Here is a 14,934-nt window from a genome sequence, read left to right as displayed (position 1 = left end):
CTCCTTGCCCTGCACACACTTTATCTAACCAAGAGGAGGGCAGGCCAGGAATGTGCAAGGTCACTAGTCCTCAAAAGTTCCACCATGATTTACAGGGAGATTTTGTGTTCTTGATGTCACTGGCACATGGTCCTTATGCATGCTGGCTACCTGATCTCTCCTTTGCTGAATTACCGTACAGAGCTGGATGCAGCGCTGTGACTTAATAAAGAACCACTTTTATATGTGGTGCTAAAGGACTCTGGAAAGTTTCTTTCCCAGGCCGCATTATGCTATCTGTGTTTGGTATCCTCTGGAGGGGATCCCTGGGCAGCATTCAAATCCACTGAGCTGGAGCAGCTGTGAAATGAAAGGCAGGGACCTAGCTGCTATGGTGGCACCGCTGTCTGCTGGCATGGGACCATCATGCAGGGTCACTGGCCATGTCACAATATATGGATGGGCAGGGCTTCTCCCCACCCCAGGACAGATAGCTCCAAGGTGGCTGAGTCCATGCAGATGCTTTTAAAGCAGTGATGTTTGTGTCACTGACAGCGGCTATGGGGGTTTCTTTTGCTCCTGCAGAGAGCAAGAAAGGCAATTCAGCAGCCAGCACTTTGCATCTCTCCCTAGCTGTCAGCATACTCTGAGTCAGAGCCAGTTAAAAGTTCATGGAGAGGGGCCAGAGGCAGCCGCTGCAGCAGTGTGTTAATTACTATGTACAGCCCAGCCATGTTTGCTTTTAATTAAGACATAGGAGTTGCTCTTTGTGTTTCAAAGAAAAGGCCCCTTTAACCCATTCACTGCTCAGTATGGCCTAACCCAAGCAATCAAAATAATGAATTGGGGCCCCACAAATCACGAGACTGGCTTCAAAATTATGAGCTATTTTTTAAAAACTTTGGGGTGGAGGGTTGTCTTCTCAAATCAGAGCCTTTAGGGTTCACATTTTCAAGCTTTTCTCTGCAAACCAAGAGTACTAGAAACTTACCTTTTTAAAATGAAAGATGAAAGTCCCCAATCACAGAACTCCATAAGCTTTATGAAAATCACCAAATATCACGAGAATTGTGATGTAGGCAATACTGACTCTGCAGTTGGGTGGGCTGATTTGCTGTGTCTTAGGCCCTGTCTGTCCTGGGTTTTTTTGCACCAATGTCCCTATTCCAATGCAAACCCCCAGTGCAGATGCATTGCGCTGCTGTGAGATGAAGTTTAGTAATTCCAGGAAATTACAGGGTCAGGCGTACCAGGGAAAACCCTATATTGCCCTAGGGTAGTATGCATGCAATACCTGTGTAACTGGATCAGAATAGCTCCAAACCTCCTGAGTGCTTGACAAGCTCTTGTTCTGAATGAAGCTGATAGTGTGACTGGAAAATGTGGCCCCATGTTTTCAAGGTCATAAACTGAGGCACTTTTGTGGTCATGAAATACTCATATGAAAGTGTCCTTTTAATAAACTGCGTGCTGGTGCAGGCATAGTCTACTATGACTACCCAGGCATAGTCCTCAGTGTGGAGGATGTTTTCCAGTCACTTAGGCCTAGCTGTTCCAAGGTATTTAGGTACCCAATGGGAATTAGGCACCTTTAAGGATCTAAACCTTAATGTCAAGATGAGTTTATTACAATATACTGAACGACATTAACCTTGAGCCAAAGCACTTTGGCTAGCATCTACACCTGTTCAGGCCAAACACCAGCTGTCACACTGAGCACTCATTGTACTGGACGGCTTGTTTCTGGTAACCGCAGAGCAAATGGGACTCGGAATAGCAATACATCTTGAAGAAACGTAACCACCTCCCTCACCCCCCCCAAATGCTTTGGATTAATGAAGTGAAATGCAATACCAGGACCAAGACCCAAAGGAAGTCCCTGCGACACCGGGACCATGTATGAAAACTAGGGCACGTGGTCACTTTATTAAGAAGTGCTCCCATGGGAACATCCCCTTAGCACCAAGCTGGGGTATTGGTTGAGCAGCGACTCAGAAGGAAAAATGCCACTAATACAGTCTACAACACTATGTCCTGCAGCAAGCTGGGTTTGCTTTTGGGGTTATACAGTCACATACTGAGCAAGCCCAACCTGCCTAGCTAACGAGAACTGACATGAGCCAGCCCCAGATGCTAACCCTGTAGGCCACAGGCCAGAAGCTCTGCAATACTAAGACGATGTTCAGAGCACCACATTTCCACACGCTGTACATGATGGTCCCTAAAGAATGTTCTGAATCTGACTCAAAATCCTTGAGACACCTCCAAAAATAACTGCTTGAAATGCTACAGCACAGGTTGGAATTGGATCAGGCAACCTGATTCATCTGGAAATTAAATACATTAGACAGTCCAACAACCATCTAGCAACTCTGGGAAGACATAAGCAGTCCACAGCTCCTTGTAAATGGAGGAGTTACAGCGATTATTCAGCAGCACCTCCATGATGCATTTTGTCCAAAACTGGGGGCTAGTAAAAATAATCAAGAGAAATATTCCTGCTGCAAGCTGATGGAAAGAACTGCACATTCAGGACCATTTGCCGTGCACCCCAGCCAGCACTATTTGTCCTACAAAACCTGCGATTGTACGAAAGGGTTAATGATATATTAATTTGATTATAAGGATGGTGGTAATGATCTCCAGTATTAAAGTTGCCTAACACTTCCCATTATAAAAAACCCAACTTTCCAACTGTTTTTGAAAAGCTCTAATGTTGCGCTGGTTTCCAGCAAGCACTTGAAATTTGGCTGGGGGATAGCCCCAGGGTCAGAAAGGTGCCTTTTGCTGCTCACATGAAAAATCAGTTTAGATTTAACCAAGGCATACACTGTGAAAAATTACCATTTGCGTTATGCTCAAGAGAGTTCCTAAAGGTTTGCAGCTAAAGAAGTGCACACATTCCACCTTCATTGAGCATGCTCCCTAGCTCCAGTCTCCCAGCAGTATGCTGAAGCAGGTATGTGGATCAACCTCTCAGTGGGACACACACAGATAAAGTGGATCTTTCTACTTTCCCATCAGAATACTCTTTAGCCTAGGACAAAGTGAATTAGACTAGGAGGCCACAGATTCAAGTCTTGCCTCGTCTACTTACTGGGGTTAACAAATCTCCGTCTTTCACAGCCCTTATTACTGATCAAAGCTTCATGCCCCTTCTGAGAGGTCACACAAACTCATAAGGAACTCAAATCTCCAATATGGCAGACTCGCAACATAGTCACACTGTCTATCAGAAGGAAGTGGCCAACCTATGATTTGGCTCTGCTCTGTGTAAAATAGGGCTACTCATGCCTATGTAACCCACTGTTTCAAGTGTGTCATGTGTTCCTCTCTACTCGCTGGTCCACAGACAATAACCGTCTGCTCTTGCTGCCCTCTAATGTAGCTGATCCTTTAGCTTAAGTGACAGAGGCATGTGCTGCAGTCAGAGTGCATATCCTGCAGCAGTAGGGTATGCATGAATTTTGAATTCATTACAGTTACACAGAACAAGAATTTGTTTTTTCCTTTTTTAAGTGCAAGCTGACAGTGTCTGATCCTCGTTACTGTTACCAATTCCAGTTGTACTGTTACTATTTACGAGAGCTGAGCAGAACTGTTTAGTCCAGTGGGTCTCAAACTTTAGCAACCCAAGGACCCCCATTTTGATTTAAAAATTTTTGTGAACCCCCAAGCTAGCTTCTAATTTTCCCTGGGGGTGCTCAATAGATGCTTGGAATGACCCCAAACTTCTGGCTGCCAGGAGCTGGGAGAGGAAAATGGGGTGGAGCCCTACAAAATTGCCCTGTTTTGTACACTCCCCCTGAAGCTCTGGAACTGGCCACTGCAGGAGACAGCATACTGGGCTATATGGACTGTTGGTCTGCTGCGGCATGGCCGTTCTTATGCTGCACATTAGCTTGCATGATTCCTGCCTGTCCTGCTCCTGCCCCAGCCTTGGTGATCAGCTCTTCAATTTCTCCAGCAGCTCATTCACACAGAACTGCACACACAAGCCTGCCTCCCGCTTCCACCTTACCACAAATAAACAACAACAGAACCAATCCATATAAGCAAAGTGCCTCCTTCCCCAGCCCAGGACTTGCCCAGAGGAGTCGGGGTAGAACAAGGACAGTGTTTTCCTTCCAGCCACAGATCAGTGGCAAATTTATTATCTTTTGCTGAGTACATTTAAGAGGAGTAATTGCCCCTTCCCTCCAGCTGTTTACCCCTGGTTTATGGCAGCTCTTTTTGCACTGGTAGGAAAGGTTAATACAGCTCTTATGGCCTCCATTGCCCGGATTTATTGCTGAACATGAAATAACACTCACACAGTTGTAAATTTGTTCTTAATAGAAACATGGGGGAAGGTTGCCAGAGGCACTATTACCCTTGGCCGCTTGTCCCTGGCTGCTGAGCAGGAATCAGTAAATCAAGCCACAGAGAGGCTTTTCCCCAACATCTGATTCCATGTATTCCCCCTCCCACAAGGTGGCAGTGGTGAAATGTGATGCTTACTACAGAGTGGGACTGACAGTGCTAGGAGAGATGGGCAAGGGTCAGGCATGGACTGGGTAAACATCCCCTGGCCAAAGCACCTCATCAGAAACATGTCAGGAGTCCAGGGCTGGGATGCCCCCTCAGCTCCACCAATGCTCCTCAGTTCTGATCTGCAGCCCCCTCCCCTCCAGTTCAGGACTCCCAATGCACAGCTTGTCCACTGCAGCACACTCCAGATTTGCAGTCCCATCCTACTCCACTCGGGGCCCCATGCAGCCTAAATCCAGGAGAACCCTCTGCCTGTCCTGGCTTCACTGTGACTTTCTCCTAGACTGGATCCTGGCTCTGCCAGTGGTGGGCACATTAGAAATGCCCTGGCTAGTTTATGCCTGTAACATTGGGGAGCCCCCCCCCACACCAAGCAGATGCTGCTCCTGCTCCCTGCAGGAAATGCACCATCGCAGGAGCCCGAATCAAAGGGCTAGTTTGGCGATCATTGCAGGAGACATACGTGGATGCTATTTTACTGCGTGGCACCAGAGACCCAATCAAACAACATGGGGCGTTCCAGCCAACGCTGGATTGAACTAGCATGTAACAGCAGATTCAGTCCTTGTAGAAGCTGCTGATTTATCAGTTCTCCTCCCTCTTCAGTGCTACTCCACCTAGAAGAAAATTCAGGTGTTGGTGTGATTTGATGGACATGATCTCGGCCTAGCCCCCAGGGATTAAACTGGGTAGCTGCAAAACTAAACACATGAACTACTCCAGCGTGAGCTAAAGCACGCTCCTTGGGCTGCCACAGCCCCTACCCTCTGTAGATTGGGCCCCAGTGGCTCTCCCCAGGGTGAGCCCATAAAGCTGTGCAAAGTGCCTTGGATGTCTCCTTCCTTAGATGTTTTTTAAGGTCAGGCTTGACAAAGCCCTGGCTGGGATGATTTAGTTGGGGATTGGTCCTGCTTTGAGCAGGGGGTTGGACTAGATGATCTCCTGAGATCCCTTCCAACCCTGATATTCTATGTTTTGAACAGTGTTAAATAGTTCATTTGCCAGGAATTTGGCCTCCATTATTATTAAGTTCTTTGCCTTTTGTATAGAGCTTTCTGCTAAGCTTTGGGTGCCCTCCAGCTCCCACTGACTCCACTCAGAGTGAAGGTACTCAGCACCGCTAGACACTCAACAGGATGGGGGTCTTTCAGCATTGTTTCTCCCTCTGATGGAGACTAGGGCCCCTGCCTTTCTGCCGCAGTCACTACCATGAGGACAGAGAACGGGGCTGTGTGTGTTGTGTATTTGTTCCCCCTCCCCCCCGTACACCAGTTTATGTTTCCTGTTTCTGATATCCCCAGGTCCTTTCCTCTGCCCTCACCCCTCTGTGCAAATTCATCCCCTTTAGTGGCACCTGGCAGCTTCCTTCCTGTGCAGTTCTCACAATTCCCACATTGTTCAGGGAGAATATGAAGAAGACCTGGCACAACGCCAAGCCCTGCAGAACTGCCTTCTCCAGCCCTACACTTCAGGGCAGCAGGTCTTTACTGACCATGGGATTAGAGGACCTGGGGATTACAGTGGACGAGAAACTGGATATGAGTCAGCAGTGTGCCCTTGTTGCCAAGAAGGCTAACGGCATATTGGGCTGTATTAGTAGGAGCATTGCCAGCAGATCGAGGGAAGTGATTATTCCCCTCTATTCGGCACTGGTGAGGCCTCATCCGGAGTTCTGTGTCCAGTTTTGGCCCCTCCCCCCCCCCACAGAAAGGATGTGGACAAATTGGAGAGAGTCCAGCAGAGGGCAACGAAAATTATTAGGGGGCTTAGGCACATGACTTATGAGGAGAGGCTGAGGGAACTGGGCTTATTTAGTCTGTAGAGGAGAAGAGTGAAGGGGGATTCGATAGCAACCTTGAACTACCTGAAGGGGGGTTGCAAAGTGGATGGAGCTAGGCTGTTCTCAGTGGTGGTAGATGACAGAACAAGAAGCAATGGTCTCAAGTTGCAGTGGGGGAGGTCTAGGTTGGATATTAGGAAAAACTCTTTCACTAGAATGGTGGTGAAGCACTGGAATGGGTTACCTAGGGACATGGTGGAATCTCAATCCTTAGAAGTTTTTAAGGCCTGGCTTGACAAAGCCCTGGCTGGGATGATTTAGTTGGGGTTGGTCCTGCTTTGATCAGGGGGTTGGACTAGATGACCTCCTGAGGTCTCTTCCAACCCTAATGTTCTATGATTCTATGACATGCTCCACACATGGTGGCAAAAGAGTTGTATAAAAAGAGAGACACTCTTGGGTTAGCGTCAGGGCTTGTCTGCACTGCGAAGGGGACTCAAGTTATAAGACTCAAGTATTGACCCTACTTTGAGCTCATCCCCACACTTGAGTGCATTCGTGCTTTTAACTCCAGTTAGCCTACATGCCCCTCAGACCAGTTACAACTCAAGGAAGCACAAGTTGTCTGCCATTTTATTACCCTTCAGGTGGGGGTGGGGGTGGGGGTGGGGGTAGAGACTGGGCCAGTATTGGGGTTGGAAAGCCCAGGTTACTTCAGGGGATGGTCCTTGGGATTCTGGGCTGAAGTCCAGCGCTTGAGGGGTACTGTTTTGAGAAGGGACATGAACCCTGAGCCTAGCCCCTCAAGATCCTGTGATATCAGCTGCAAGTGAGGAGCATGGGCCCTGGTCTCCGTGGCAAACTGCACCCTTACTGGTTACCTTGGCCTCTCCCCTCCGCAAGCTGAGGAGTGAATGTGATGCCTGAGTGTAATACACTGTCTTGTGTGTCCCCTGACTGCAGCAACTGTGCCATGCTGCAGTCCTGGCGGGGGCTCTGTTAGCTCACATGTCAGTGGTTCGATTTCTCACACTTGGTTCGATTTCTACTGATGACTGATAGTAGCCAGTAGCCATGAACCTGGGTGACCAGCATTCTCCTGTGCTCAGGGGACAGAGCTAGAGGGCCAAGGTGCTAGCTAGCCCAAGGCAGTGCTCAGTGGAGGGGAGTTGCAGCTCATGCCACGGGGTGGGGGTAATCAATGCAGCAGTTCTCTTCATGTTGACTGCACTGTGCGGCGTGTGCCAGTTGCAAGGGTCCTTGTGGGGCCCAGCACTGTGAGACACCTTTCCCTCCTATGCTTAACTGGGTCCCAGCCCCTGCCATATCCAGTCTGTCAGCCACCCACCCCATCTCCTCTGGGTTCCTGCAGCCCTTACTTTGCCCCCCGCTCCCTATGCCCTTTTGGAGCCTTCCTCTGTAGGGTCCAGACATACTAGGGTGGCTGTCCCCAAGAGACCAGTCTATACCTCAGTTTGGATGATCCAGATGAGGGCCAGCACCTAATTCAATATACCAGCACTGAGATAGCGTTATAATGAAATCAACAACACATTTATCATCAAAGATTCAAGAGCTAGTAAGGACAATAGAAACAAAAGGGTCATATGTAAAACAAAGTTATGAAATGCTGTTTCGAGACTGAATTTAGCAGGCTAACCTCCACTCTGAATACGCCTCACCCCAGTGTCCTCTGTAGTGTTTCAACCCAGCCTGACCGAGAGCCCATGGTCACGCATGTAAACACCCTGCCCATTGCCACAGTGCAAGATAAAGGGGTGTTGTTTTTCCTTCTCCATCTATCCCCCAAGTTATTGTCTGTCCTCAGGGACAGACATTTCCCCCACCCCACCTTTCCCAGTCATTGGTGTTCCTGGGTCCTGTTTCCTCCTTGTTGATTTCACATAATAGAATCATAGAATCACAGACTATCAGGTTTGGAAGGGACCTCAGGAGGTCATCTAGTCCAACCCTCTGTTCAAAGCAGGTCCAGTCCCCAACTAAATCATCCCAGCCAGGGCTTTGTCAAGCCTGACCTTAAAAACCTCTAAGGAAGGAGATTCCACCACCTCCCTAGGTAACCCATTCCAGTGCTTCACCACCCTCCTAGTGAAAAAGTTTTTCCTAACATCCAACCTAAACCTCTCCCACTGCAACTTGAAACCATTACTCCTTGTTCTGTCATCTGGTACCACTGAGAACAGTCTAGATCCATCCTCTTTGGAACCCCATTTCAGGTAGTTGAAAGCAGCAATCAAATCCCCCCTCATTCTTCTCTTCTGCAGACTAAACAATCCCAGTTCCCTCAGCCTCTCCTCATAAGTCATGCGCTCCAGCCCCCATTTTTGTTGCCCTCTGCTGGACTCTTCCCATTTTTTCCACACCCTTCTTGTAGTGTGGGGCCCAAAACTGGACACAGTACTCCAGATGAGGCCTCACCAATGTCGAATAGAGGGGAATGATCATGTCCCTCAATCTGCTGGCAATGCCCCTACTTATACAGCCCAAAATGCCGTTAGCCTTCTTGGCAACAAGGGCACACTGTCGACTCATATCCAGCTTCTCATCCACTGTAACCCCTAGGTCCTTTTCTGCAGAACTGCTGCCTAGCCATTTGGTCCCTAGTCTGTAGCAGTGCATGGGATTCTTCCATCCTAAGTGCAGGACTCTGCATTTGTCCTTGTTGAAGCTCATTAGATTTCTTTTGGCCCAATCCTCTCATTTGTTTAGGTCCCTCTGTATCCTATCCCTACCCTCCAGTGTATCTACCACTCCTCCCATTTTTGTCTCATCTGCAAACTGAGGGTGCAATCCACACCATCCTCCAGATCATTGATGAAGATATTGAACAAAACCGGCCCCAGGACTGACCCTTGGGGCACTCTGCTTGATACCGGCTGCCAACTAGACATGGAGCCATTGATCACTACCCGTTGAGCCTGACGATCTAGCCAGCTTTCTATCCACCTTATAGTCCATGCATCCAGCCCATACTTCTTTAACTTGCCTTCAAGAATACTGAATACTTTCTCTCTCACACACACACATGCCTCTGTTGGCTTCCTACATAGTGGTGTAGCTGTTTTGTTAGCTATGATGCTCAATGTACATGCTGACAGGGGGTGAACAGACAGCTGTTGTCTGACAGGAAGCCTGCTTGTCAGTGCTGCCTTGATACAGACTTTAAAGCCTGTTTTCAGCAGAGCTCCGTTACTCCTGGCATGGCATCTGCCCATACATTTCCCAGTGACTTCAGTGCCCAATATCAGAGGGGTAGCCGTGTTAGTCTGAATCTGTAAAAAGCAACAGAGGGTCCTGTGGCACCTTTAAGACTAACAGAAGTATTGGGAGCATAAGCTTTCGTGGGTAAGAACCTCACTTCTTCAGATGCAAGTAATGGAAATCTCCATTTCCACTTCTTGCATCTGAAGAAGTGAGGTTCTTACCCACGAAAGCTTATGCTCCCAATACTTCTGTTAGTCTTAAAGGTGCCACAAGACCCTCTGTTGCTTTTTTCAGTGCCCAATGCATCCCTGGCTTTCATTTCAGACTCACCTGACATTCTTTGGGGAACCAGAACATACAGACCAGGATCAGGATCTTCTTGTAACCCACTGACCACCTGACATGGGTCACACATGCCCGAGTCAGGCAGCCTGCCTCCATTGCCAGAGCTTTGAAGTGGGGCAGAGGTATATGGAGGGAAGAGCATCCCCCTGCATGGGGCCATGGGCAAAGCCGCAGTGGATTTGCACCTCTGTGCTATGCAGTGGCAGGGATATACAGAGCTTTTGTGCAGCAGAGAGAGCCACCCATATGACCGAGGGCTCTATTGCCAGCTCTGTCACTGACTCTCTGGGTGACCAGGCCACGCCCCTCCATGCTTCAGTTTCCCTCTCAGTAGAATGCAAACAACATTACAACACAAATGGGATGGCTCTTCCTCCTCATCACAGGCTGGTTTCCCCTCGATCCCTGCTCTAGCTCCCACCTACCCTGAGGCAGAGTGGGAGCCGTGTTTGATGGAATGTTTCCTTGTCCTCCATGATATCTTCATTGATCTGTCAAAACAGGCTGTCAAAATCAAGGCACTCAGGAAAAAGAAACCAACCCAAACTCCCCTTTGGAAGAGGCATAACACAGAGATCTCCTTGCATTTGGTTCCCTGACAAACCTTTTGTACCTAGCTCCTGCCTGTCTGAGGAAAACTCTCTGAGGATTCTAGTGAAAGCCAGCAACAAACAGCCGTTCCCACCCTCACGGCTGCTCTGGCTTTGTCCCTGCTGCTTGGCTTCAGCCTGTTGGGGTCCACTAGGCATAGCTACCAGGTAACTCGGGAGAGTGGAAGGCCAAAAGTGCCGATGAAGCTCTTTTGCTCTGGGTCTGTGAACCACAGTGACTCCATCTTGGGAACTCTCACCTACTTCTATGCTAACTGCTTACATGCTCTGAAGTAGGCTGAAGCAGAAATGTATTGGTCAGTGTTTTTAGCAGATGGCTGCAGTTTCACTCACACTAGCAGAAATAATAGAGATAAGAAGCGAGGTAGTTAGTTTACAGGCATCTAATCCAAGGTCGCAAAGACTGGGAAAGTTTTCTCACAAGCTTATGTAGAGCTTATTGTAACAGTTGTCTGGAAGGGAGGGGTAAGGGGGAACAGCCAGACAAAGAGATGTATGCAAACAGTTTGAAGTATAAAAGGTAAAAATTGTTTGTATTTGTTGCACTGGATTTGAGACATGCTGGTCTCCTAGTGCCATTTCAGAGCTCTGAAATAAACTTGGCTTGCTTTCTCCCCTCGGTGTCTTTATTGGTGCCAAGCACACCGGGCGACAAACCCCCTGTTTGCCATCTCGGGGCCCAGTTCTGGGTCAGGCAACAGTTTTGGCACCCAACGTGGAGCTCGAGGCTGAAATTTAGCCTTGCCCGGATCCCTCCTGGTGGCCGACGGATTACGACGACGACCGACGCCCAGAGCGCTCACCGATGACTTCATCAGGGGCCTCAGCAGAGACGTGGTTTGCTCGACCCCGGAGGGCACAACGGTGCAACGCACACAGACAGTGGAGAAGCAGCTGCGGGCGACGGTGGGGAACCGGTCCCGTTGATAGGGCGACGGTGATGGTGCAGAACCGGACCCTTGGATAAGGTAGGAACAGTCCAGTGGGGACTTATCTGTCTTGACCTGGGGACGCCCAGTGTCTGCCTGTTGTGACCTGGGGACGCCCAGAGTCTCCCTTGGTATGGGGCAGGGACAGAGTACAGCCGGCAGGGTACAGTGTACACCTTTAGAATGCATTCTGGTGAACTGGAAGGTGTTTGGATCTGATCAGTTGATTAAAAGTAAATTGAAAAGGTTCTGTACAGTTGATTGGCCTCAGTACCAGCTAGAGTGCCAAGAAAGGTGGCCACCGGAAGGACACTTAATTACAACACGATCCTTCAATTGCTTTTGTTCTGTCAGAGAACAGGTAAATGGAATGAACATCTCTATGTGTATACGTTTATGGTGTTAAGAAATAGGACTGATATTTTGCTCAAGTGCCATTTGACTCTGACAGGCTCGGTAGTAACGGCTGCTAAACCCCAGAACCCTCCCACTGTTGTAATGCCAGAATTGGTGTCCCCTTCGGCTCCGCCACCCCCACAGGCTCCAGAGAGAACCCCCCCCCCGTGGGATTGTATCCGTTGATTACGGAGAGTGTGGTAGCCCGTCCAGGAACTCAGGAATGGCCAGTTCACATAGTGTCTGTATATTCGCATGTTGCTTTTAACCCTGTACATCTGGCTGCTTTTAAGGCAGAGGCAGGAGAATTTTCAACGAATCCAAGCAAGTTCATTTCTATCTTTGAAGGGTGTCTAGCTAGCCATAAACCTGACTGGGATGGTTGCAATATACTTATGAGAACCCTGTTGTCTGAAGTGGAGCGGAATCAGGTTATAGCTAAGGCTAGGGATGAAGACTGGGAAGGCATTTAAGGTTTAAAAGGGAAAGCTATTGGATACCAGAGGTTGTACAGAGTGGAATCCTCAGAAGTGAGTGTGCTCGTCCTGGTTTGTTGCTTCAAAGCTCTGTACAGAAGTTATGTTACTGAAAGGATGTATAATGGCAATGAGTATGTGTTAATGGTTGGAGAAAAGGTATATGAGTGAAGAGTGGAAGGTTCCTTTGGAAGTTAGAAGAAGCCGAGAAAGGGAGAAGGAAAAGCACAGAATGAGTTAACTGAGAGGAAAATACAGCTAGCAGGTTTAATCCAAGGACATTGTACGCAGCTAAGCCTTTGCTGACAATCAAGAGAAAGGGGGGCCTGAATGTGCCCAAGCAACTGTGAGATCTGCAAAATACTGCAAGGCATAATGAGGACAACAGAAGAGTTAAGAAGCAGTTTTGCTGGACAGTATTGGCCCAGGGATTTAAAATTCCCCCACTCTGTTCAGACAGGCTTTGGCCAGAGACTTGGAGGAGTGGGATAATTCAGACAGAGCCCTCCTGCTGCAATATGTAGATGACTTGTTAATTGCTGCTGTGGGTCTAATCCCTTGTCTTAGAGCTACTGTGAGTCTCCTAAACTTTATTGGACTGCGAGGATACAGAGTATCTCAAAGCAAAGCCCAATTTGCTCTTTCAGAGGTTCAATATCTGGGATTTCACATCAGGCAGGGAGAGAGACAGCTCTCAAACGAAAGGAAGGAGGCTATCTGCCAAGTTCCCATCCCCAGCAACTGTAAACGGCTTAGGGCATTCCTGGGCATGGCAGGTTTTTGCAGAATATGGGTTCCAGAGTTTGGACTGTGGGCTAAACCTCTGTATGAATGTGTTAAGGGAGCGGAACATGACCCCTTTCACTGGTCCCCAGAAGCGGACAGGGCATTTAAAATCTTGAAAAGGAAGCTAATGGAAGCTCCAACCCTGGGTTTGCCCGATATATCTAAGCCGTTCCAACTGTATGTGCATGAACGAAAAGGGGTAGCTTTGGGAATGCTTACCCAGCTATTAGGTGCCTGGAAACGTCCCGTGGCATACTTTTCTAAACAACTGGATCAAGTTTCAAAGGGATGGCCAGCCTGTTTGAGGGCGGTCGCAGCTACTGCTCTAGTGCTTGGGGAAGCTGAAAAGCTGACACTGGGAGGAACTGTGCAAGTGTATGTTCCCCATATGGTCCGAGCCTTGCTGGACACTAAGGGTGGTCTTTGGCTCACACAGGCTCGGGTTGCTCGGTACCAGGCGAAGCTGTTAGAGAATCCTGAAGTCACCCTGCAGACCTGTCCCTCCCTTAATCCAGCTACACTGCTACCAGAGACAGAAAAGCAGGAACATGACTGTTTAGAAATCATAGATGTTCAGTATTCTAGCTGCCCAGATCTAAAAGATCAGCCACTCCCAAATGCTGACTTGGAATGGTATACAGATGGAAGTAGTACTGTTGTGGATGGGCAAAGGAGGGCTGGTTATGCTATTGTGTCTCTTCATGATACCGTGAGTACCATGATACTGAGAGTTTACCAGCAGGAACACCTGCCCAGCGTGCTGAACTAGCGGCCGTGACTCGTGCACTCGAGCTGGCAAAAGACAAACGGGTTAATATCTTTACTGACTCAAAGTATGCTTTTGGGGTATTGCATGCTCACGCTGGTTTGTGGAAGCAAAGGGGAACGCTAACAGCCCAAGATTCTCCGGTTAAGCATGGGTCTCAAATTCTCTGGCTGTTAGAAGCGGTACAACTCCCCGCAGCAGTAGCAGTGGTGCATTGCAAAGCCCATCAAAGGGAAGATCAAGATGTAACCAAGGGTAATGCCAGAGCAGACAGGGAAGCTAAGCGAGCTGCTACCCTGAAATCACCAACAGAGGAGAATGCCCAAATGCATGCCCTCATCCCATCAGTGGGTGAGCTTGCAGCCCCTCAGTACTCCCAAGAGGACAGAAACCTGGCTGACAGTCTTGGTCTCCAGGAAAAGGAGGGATGGCTTTATTCCACAGAGGGAAAAATCCTCCTGCCCAAGGGCTTGATTCGACCAGTGTTGCAGAAACTGCATCAAACCACACACGCAGGCAAAGAGGCTCTTACCCAGCTTATGAATAAATATTTTCTAACCTCTGGACTTAAACCCCTAGTATCACAGGTACAAGCTGAATGTTTAATCTGCCAAAAGAATAACCCTCGACCAGGAGTAGCAGTGCCACCAGCCACCCTGGAACCTACCCCAGGCCCAGGATTGGTGTGGCAAATAGACTTTACTGAGTTTCCCAGGACCCAAGGGTACAGGTACCTTCTCGTCTTAGTGGATCGATTCAGCGGATGGCCTGAAGCCTTCCCATGTCGCAACAACACTGCCAAAACAGTGGCTCTTAAGTTTGTTAAGGAAATCATTCCTCGCTTCGGCCTTCCTCAGTGGATGGAATCTGATAATGGTACACACTTCACATCTCAAAGTGTTCAAAAGATATCAAGTGCTCTGCAAATCCCCTGGAAGCTCCACACACCCTGGCGACCACAAGCCAGTGGAGTAGTGGAACGCACAAATCAGACACTCAAGCGACATCTCTCAAAGGTCTGTCAGGAGGCCTCTCTTAAGTGGCCTGATGCCTTGCCCCTTGTGTTACTTCGCATTCGTGCTCTCCCTAAGGGTAGGATAGGGCTTAGTCC

General features: G+C 48.7%; 1 long non-coding RNA gene across 1 annotated transcript; it reads left to right on the top strand.

The window, feature by feature from the left end:
• The first annotated feature begins 10,753 nt into the window (after positions 1–10,753).
• On the top strand, positions 10,754–14,270 carry LOC117884250. The gene is made up of 2 exons (XR_004647531.1): positions 10,754–10,990; positions 11,111–14,270. It is a non-coding gene; the product is annotated as an uncharacterized LOC117884250 (long non-coding RNA).
• Positions 14,271–14,934: the final 664 nt, after the last annotated feature.

This window comes from Trachemys scripta, chromosome 10, assembly GCF_013100865.1.
Source record: "Trachemys scripta elegans isolate TJP31775 chromosome 10, CAS_Tse_1.0, whole genome shotgun sequence".
Lineage (NCBI taxonomy): Eukaryota > Metazoa > Chordata > Testudines > Emydidae > Trachemys > Trachemys scripta.
This window is presented reverse-complemented; position numbering and strand designations above follow the sequence as displayed.